The following is an 8822-nucleotide window of genomic DNA, read 5'->3' as shown; positions in this document are numbered from 1 at the left end:
CGCGCGAAGTCTTGGGAGGACTGCGAGAGATCAGTGCACATGGTGATGTTCACATTGTGATCCCTAGGTTGGGTAATCAATGTGCAGAAGAGTCACTTGGAACCCACTCAGAAGTTGATTTATCTCGGTGCTCAATTCGATACCTTGCTGGGCAAAGTGTTTCTAGTGGCGTACCGAATAGGGAAGTTGCAGGAACAAATACATTCCTTTCTTCAAAGGAACAGTCCCACAGTGTGGCATCATCTTCAGGTCCTGGGCTCCATGGCTTCAACCTTGGACTTGGTTCCTTGGGCGTTCGCTCACTTAAGACCTTTACAGCGTGCGCTTTTGTCTCACTCGAGCCCGGTGTCTGAGCAATTCCATCTACCAATGCCTCTACTTCCAGAATCCAGAGCCAGTCTGTCATGGTGGCTCTCACTGGACAATCTGGAACGGGGGTTGGATTTGGACACTCCGAATTGGCTGATAATCTCCACCAATGCCAGCCTCTCAGGTTGGGGGGTGGTGTGTGCAGACAGGTCTGCCCAAGGGCTCTGGTCAGCGATGGAAAGATCCTGGTCCATAAACTGGCTCGAGACCAGGGCTGTACATCTGGCCCTGCGGGCGTTTCTTCCCTGGATCCAGGGAAGAATGGTGCGAGTCTTCTCGGACAATGCGACAATGGTGGCGTACATCAACCGGCAAGGTGGGACTCGAAGTCCCGCCATAGCACTGGAGGCACGTCTTCTGTTCACCTGGGCGGAGCGCCATCTTAAGGGCATTGCCGCATCCCATGTCGCGGGAGTAGAGAATGTGCAAGCCGATTATCTCAGCTGTCAGCAACTAGACCCAGGGGAATGGGAACAATCTCTTGAGGCGTGGAATCTCATTTGCGCCAGATGGGGAACTCCTCAGCTGGATCTGATGGCAATGCAGGCGAACGCAAAAATAGTTCATTTTTCAGCCATCACCGAGAACAGGGCTTGGTGGGCAGAGACGCTCTCATGTGTTCTTGGCCCATGGGGATTCTGCTGTATGCCTTCCCGCCTGGCCCCTCATAGGTCGACTTTTCTGTCGCATAGAGCAGCACCCGGGAAGGGTGATTCTGGTGGCGCTGGAGTGGCCACGTCGCCCATGGTTCGCGGATCTGGTATGCTTGGCTCTAGAGGTTCCACTTCAGCTGGCTCATCTAACGCATCTGCTCCGTCAGGGGCCCATATTTTCGGATTGGGAGGATCACTTCTCTCTCACGGCTTGGCTTTTGAGAGGCAACGTTTACGCTTGAGGGGTTATTCAGAACAAGTCATTTCCACCCTCCTACAGGTGAGACGTCCAGCCACCTCTATGGCCTATGTGAGAGTTTGGAAGCTTTTTGAGATGTGGTGTCATCAGAATTCCTGAGACCCTTTAGCAGTGCATGTTCCTTGACTTTCTGCAACAGGGCCTTGCTAAGGGCTTGGCGTTCAATTCCCTTCATGTACAAGTTGCAGCTCTATGTGCCTTGCGGGGAAACTTTGACGACTGTTCGCTGGCAGTACATCCGGATATTGCTCGGTTTCTTAAGGGGGTCAAACATTTGCGCCCTCCCATCCATTTGGTGTGTCCGGATTGGAGTTTGAATTTAGTCCTGAGAGTTCTATGTGGCGCTCCTTTCGAGCCTCTTCGTGGAGTTTCCCTGAAAGATCTGACTTTGAAAAGGTGTTTTTGGTGGCCATTTGCTCGGCCCGTTGGATCCCAGAGTTGCAGGAGCTGTCTTGTCGGGATCCCTTTCTTCAGATTTACGACTATCGGGTATCGTTATGTATGGTTCTGTCCTTTGTCCCTAAGGTCAATCAAACTGTGGAGCTTCCGGAGTTCCCTAACTGGTCCCGGGAGTCTTAGAACAGAGACCTTCATCTTTTGGATGTGCGGCGCGCCTTATTGTGTTATCTGGAGTTACCAATGACTTCAGACATTCTGATCATTTGTTCGTTCTCTTTGGTGGCCCAAAGAAGGGGGACAAAACGTCAAAGGCGACCATATCTCAGTGGATTAAGGAAGCCATTTGCGCAGCATACATAGCCCGAGGGCGTCAGGTGCCTTTGGGTCTCAGAGCTCATTCCACTACGGCTCAGGCTATCTCCTGGGCAGAGTGTCAGTTACTGTCACCTCAGGAGATCTGTAGGGCAGCGGTGTGGTCGTCTATTCACACTTTTACGAAACATTACTGATTGGACGTTAAGGCTTCTGATGAACCATCCTTCTTGGAGATTGTGCTTCGTGCAGGTCTTTCGGGGATGTGGGATGTACCCAAGCCACCCAATGTAGGGTGGCTTGGGTACATCCCACTTTTCTGGACTGATCTGGGTATGTTCAGGAAATGAAAATTGGTTCTTACCTGCTAATTTTCGTTCCTGTAATACCACAGATCAGTCCAGAGGCCCACCCCTTTCTTCAGATACCGAAAAAAGACTGTCGATCAGAACCTGCTTAAGAGTTTATTGTTGAAGCTCCTTTTTTGCAGACATTCATGGAGCATTTTTTAGCAGTTGTTCGGTCTGGTTTTTGCCAGCGACGAAGTGGTAGTCCGGAAATTTGGTTGGGTGCTACCCTTAGTTATTTAGTTCTGTTAGCATGGGCTTAGGTACAGGTCAATACTGAGTAACTGCAGGTGGCACTCTCGTTATGTAGCACTGACCAAAGTTCTAATTGTTCTCTGACTTCACCTGCTGGTAGGGATACACAACCCACTTTTCTGGAATGATCTGTGGTATTACAGGAACAAAAATTAGCAGGTAAGAACCAATTTTCATATTGCTGACTTTGGGACAAAATCTATGGATATTTTTTACTTGTAGACTATGCACCAAGTTTCAAACAGAAATTATGTGTGTGATTTTACTTTAAAACTGCTGTATTGGCAGACTTTTGGCACTTACTTTTTGAGTGGGTAGATTTTTTTTAAGTAAAGTAACCCGTACAGATTTCAAAATACAATCTAGGCACATTATTTTCTGATTTCATTCAGAACACACCAAGGAACATAATTCCTAAATATGGATAAAGATAGATGCATTGTGGAATAATGTACCTGCTTTTAGCTGCTTTGAGGGAGTACAATTTTCAGATGATCAGTTTATGCACCTATATCACTATTTACACATGTATATGGATTTGAAAAATCTCCTCTTCATACAGTAAATTGATTCTGAAACAAAAATACTAGTTTTTTTTTTAATGCTATGCATGATGTATACATTTCAAGTCTCAAAAAACTTGAGGGGGCACATTCTAAGGGACCCTTAAAACCCCTTAAATACTGCTTGATTTTTCTTGGGAAGAATTGATTCTGATCATTAATAAGTGCATTTTAGCAATGAGGCCTTCCTATTACTTTGCTTTGTATTAGAATTAGAGCTACAGCAAATGATTCATCTTCATATCACAATTTTCCAAGCTACAGATTGTTGTCTTTTTTTTAAGCAGTCAATGGACTTCCATATGCCTAAAATACTGAATTATTTCAAAAGCAAGGAAAATTTAAAACAAAGAAGTCTTGAAGTTATCAATAATCTGCAATTAAGATGAATTGGGGCACAATTTGTAGAGCTCTTACAGTATATTTATTTACTTGACTTGCGAGTAAATTTCAGAAAATAAAAAACAGACCTGTGGTGTGGGTGGAATTGGAAGGCATGCTGCTGCTCTAACCAGTACTGGTTGCACTTTTCCATTCCTTGCAGAATGAGAGTAAACACACATTTATTTAATCATTTAATCCAGGGCTTCCCAAACCTGTCCTGGGGACCCCACAGCCAGTCAGGTTTTCAGGATATCCACAATGAAAATGCACGAGATGTTGGGTTTTCAGGATATCCACAATGAATATGCATGAGATATGCACAGTATCTCATGCATATTCATTGTGGATATCCTGAAGACCCGATTGGCTGTGGGGTCCCCAGGACAGGTTTGGGAAGCCCTGATTTAATCTAAGTTAAAATTTAAGGGTTGAAGTTAGAAAGCATATTAAAATACCTTCTAAACCCAGCCCCTGGGAGGAATGATTGGTAGTTAGAAATGGCAGCATGAGTAACTTTCCACTTGAAACAACATATCTAGTCAGTAGAAGGATAGTTAATATCAACACATAGACCGTACCAGAGCTATTCAGTGCTTTGGTGGAATGGAATGACATTTTTTGGGGGGACGTTCGTGTGCTCTTGGTGCATTAGACTTTCAAAGAGAGTTTTGGGAACTGGTGTGATGGATTTGGCGATCTCATTGTAAGAGCCCATCACAGAGCGTGCTGAATGGCAGTGCATGGCGTTAGAAGGGCATTTTTCAAATTCTTACTCAAAAAACAAATGTTGATCCAAATTTTCTAAATGTGGTTTAGAGGGCACTTCCTGTGAACAGGGGCAATACCAACTCTTACATAAATGCATTCCAAATGTATAATTACAGGGATTATCATTTCCATCTAATGAGCTATATTATAAAGTTGAACCATTATTTTTTTGCTTTCTTATATTACTTGACACCTTGAAGGTCATTGTATGCTAGAAATAAAATTAGTTCCTGAAACATTCAGTAAATGGCTGTATGTACCTTATGCTTTTGAGATGCTTTACTCTGAAGTGTATCCAATGTCTGGAGTAAGGTCAACATGTAAATTGAGATTATTACTATCATTTTTTATTAAGATTTTTTTTTCAAATGTAGGCTCATTTGGACATCCTATTAATAATGAGTTGATTTTTCACAGATGATGTATAAATAATCTACAGCCCCAAGAAAAACACTTGTGTCACTGTTGAGACTGGAGAGTGTGATTTTTATGGGTAGTTAGTAAAGGTACTGTATGTACAACAATAACATGCCTATTGAGAGTTACATTTTTAATTGGAACACAAGACATAATTCCCAGATTGATAAAGTTCTAAAATGGACTCTCATCTTCTCATTGTGAAGAATTCATGGAAGTAGCTTCTTGTTTGTCAGTGACACATTGTGCACTACTTTGGTATCCTAGGCATTGCAGCTTGTTAATTGCTTGACTAAATTTGTTGGCTGGAAATGCAATATCTTAAAATATTAATAGCATTAACTTGATGTCACAACAAGTCCCATGGTAGAAACATTAATTGATCCAAAAGTTTGAATTTAATCACTCCCAGAGAGATTTATTAGTACTATAAGCAATTAGTAGTAACATGGGGAATGAGGCAGAAATGATGCAAAGGCAACAGAATGCTTATAGGCATTTCTGTGACTCACCAATATGATGAAAACTGCCCCCAAGATGTCGCTCACTATATGGCTCATTAATAGTATTAGAAATTTGTTAAAGACTTCCACACACTGGGGTAGATTTTAAAAAGCATTTACTCGAGCAAAACTGGTTTTTGCTCGAGTAAATACACTTTACTCAAGTAAGTGGGCTTTTCAAAATTGCTACATTATATGCCATTGAATTGTCCATAGGATTTACTCAAGTAAGTGCACTTTACTCGAGTAAATAGCTTTTGAAAATTGCTACGATAGTATGTCACATTTACATGCGTAACTCCTTTGAAAATGACCCCCACTGGTTTTAACATTTATGCTGAATTCCATTATAAAGTTATCTCATCTCATTATAATGCAATGTTTCGATCAGAAGAATAGTCCCTGCGCTAAACAGTTTCAAACTTTTGTCTCAAAGGGTTAAGTAACAGAGCTCTGTTACTTATCTGTATAGACTGAGCACAGAGCAAAATCCTGCTATGAATGCATTCCTGTTAGATATTGTACTCTGTCATGAATATCTGTTGTAATCATGCTTACTTCTTACTTATGCTAACTACATGTAAACATTAGAAATATCTTTTGAAGTTTTAGCAACACCAACTTTCTAACAATGCTCAGAGAAACTTGGTCCCATGACAGAAGAGTTTGGTGTTCTGATGCTTAAACTTTTAATCATACCCAGTACACATTATTATAATGTATTGTTATAGTAAGTGTTAGTCATTATATTCAGAATGTGCAAATAACAAAGATGATTATCAGAGGGATTGTTCTACTGTCTAAGTTTTCTGCCTGTAACATCTGCAGAAACTCACTGGGGTTGATATAAAATAGATCAGTTATAATTAGGTAATAATGAAGGGTTCCGTCCATTAAGAAGAGCTGAAATCATGAAAATACTGAGCCCAGTTTTCAAAAAATGAAAAACACATAACTTATCCGGTTAAAGTTTGCTGGATAAGTTATCAGGGATATTCAGCAGGATAAATGTCTCGCTGAATACTGAGGCTTAAAGTTATTCTACTAACTTTAGTTGGATAACTGTTAAACCTGTCTAGCTAGCACTGAATAGTGCCAGTTAGGTTTAATGTTATCCAGCCTCATGTGGCAGGTCAACTTTTAACTTATCTAGCTATATTCAAAATAATATAGCTGGTCACGTGGCCATACTATATAAAAAATGTCAGGCATGGGCCTGTTGTCCAAAATCACAGCTCCTCCAACCCACAGTCACACAAACAAGCCTTGCCAGACTAAGCTCCCCATCTCTCCAAAATCTTCCAAGATTTCAATGAAATAAAAATATTCAAGGACAATGTTACTGTCATAGCTACTGTAAGCCAGAGGCTTATTAAATTGTTCTTTCCTCTGCCTGGTTAAGTTAAATTACTACTCAACAAAGCCAACTTCAAAAGACAAATGTATAGTTTACAGTTTTATGCAATTGTTTGTGCAGTCAGGAATTTCAAATGGGTGAACAAATGTTGTTTTGAAAAACAAAAGCACAATCAACTGTATTTATAATGTCTAATGTCCCTGTCTTCTCAGCAGGGGGATGCCTTTACCTGCAAGCCAGTGTTGTATTATTTGCTAGATTACACTGACACCAAATAGACATTACTAGAAAGGAGAGATACTAGAATTTATTATAATTAACTTTCCATTAAATAAAACATATTTGAACTGACAAATGAGATATTCTTGCATCAAAGCTTGGGTGGGCAATACCTGCCTGGAGCCAATGAGGGGCAAAGGATTGGATACTAATGGCTATCTTTTGTTTACTGGGTCACTAAAAGAGAGAAATGCAGAGATGAGATCACAATTGCAGCCTTCACCTGACTGTATTATAAAAACCTCAAGGACAGATAAAGGACAAAACAGCACAAAAAGTGGCATCAACACACCAAGGCACTATGAGAGGTACAAAGCAGCTCTCCGCAGGGGCAAGAATACCCTAAGCTGTAGAATATGGGGATTGGCAGCAGGACCCTCAAGGTGCAAAGTCTAGATATGGTAGCAATACGGAGTGGAAGAAAGACTTTTAAAGTATAAAATAAGGGGTATGGCAGCACAGTAGAGTGGCATGGGGGATGTCTGTCTTTGTTGACACTCTTGCCATTTCTCAGATTTATTACAAGAGAATCATCACTATCATTTTTGTGACAATTTCAAATTGGGAATGAAATAAAAGCTTAATATTGCTTCTGGGTGGAATTTTGGGTTTCGTGTGAAATATGCTTTTTGATTGAAACTTTTGTCACAAACAAAACATGAGCATGATCTTTCCTCACTATGGCTTTCTTGTTAATTTTCTGCTGTTGCATTAATTCTCTCCGCCTACTGAAACCTTTACCATATTCAGAATATGCACAAAGTCTCTTGTGCATGTTTTTGTATTGTGCCTGCATTTCTACCTTCTGAATGAGGAGTTTGCTATAGTCTGTATATGTATATTGTCTTCAATATCAGATCTGTCAAGGGCTGGTGCCCTGCTAATGAGGCCACAGAATGGTTTAAAATGAGGCAGTCTCAGATTAGCTGTTAGCCTAGAACACAGCTATGCTCCCAAGGATCCGGATTTGTTCTCTTGAAGCTTAAAAGGGGCTGTTGGGAAAGGCCTAATGAGTATGCAACTAGATGGCTGAGGGCTGCAAAATTGAGCACGATTTCCATAGTTGTACAGCTGGAGCATGGCAGCTAGGTAGAGTGGTAGCAAGACTTCCAAAGTGGTACATCAGGGGCATGGCAACAAGGTAGAGTAGCAAGACCATAAAGGTGGTACATCTTCAGCATGACAGGAAGGCAGACTGGTAGTAAGAATCTCAAGATTGTACTTCAGAGGCATGGAAGCAAGGCAGAGTGCCTGCAAGACTTCCAAAATACAGATGCAGTTAATCACAAACAGTACAAAGGTGTCTAAATGATGCCTGTGCACAGTGCGGGGAATTGCAGATAGCACAAAGAACTAGACCGGTCTTTACAGGAACATGGAAAACCATAAAAAAGGTGAGATGGGAGTAGAAATTGTATTTTTTTTTCTTCAAATTATTTTTCTGGGTACAAAATACCCCATTATAACCAACAAACAACCAGGGTGGGAGACCTAGGCTGAGATCCAAACAGCAAACGATGTGGCAGAACTAAACCTCTCATGTTCGTACATAATAGGTATGGCAGGTAGGTATATTAACTGCATGATCCCCAGGTGCTATATCAGGGGCAAGGCAGGTAAGCAGAGTGGTAGCACCAAGACCTCTAAGGTGGTATATCAGGGATATGGTAGGTAGGCAGACTGGTAGCAACATGATCCCTAAGATGGTACATCAGGGGTATGGCAGGTAGGCTGAGTAGCAGGAAGACCCCAGAGGTAGTGCATCAGAGGGACAGCAGTTAGCCTGAGTGATAACAGCAATACTCTTATATCAGGGGCATGGAAGATAGGCATAGCAGCAGTAAGACCTATTTGTTTACTAAGAGCAGAGCCATAGACTTGAATGGGCCACAAGTGAATGGAAAATGAATGAGATCAACATTTTTTATTTCATTCGTTGTATCCCTGTATTTGTTTT

This window comes from Rhinatrema bivittatum, chromosome 6 (genome assembly GCF_901001135.1).
Source record: "Rhinatrema bivittatum chromosome 6, aRhiBiv1.1, whole genome shotgun sequence".
Lineage (NCBI taxonomy): Eukaryota > Metazoa > Chordata > Amphibia > Gymnophiona > Rhinatrematidae > Rhinatrema > Rhinatrema bivittatum.
The sequence above is the reverse complement of the archived record's forward strand: the minus strand, read 5'-3'. Positions refer to the sequence as shown.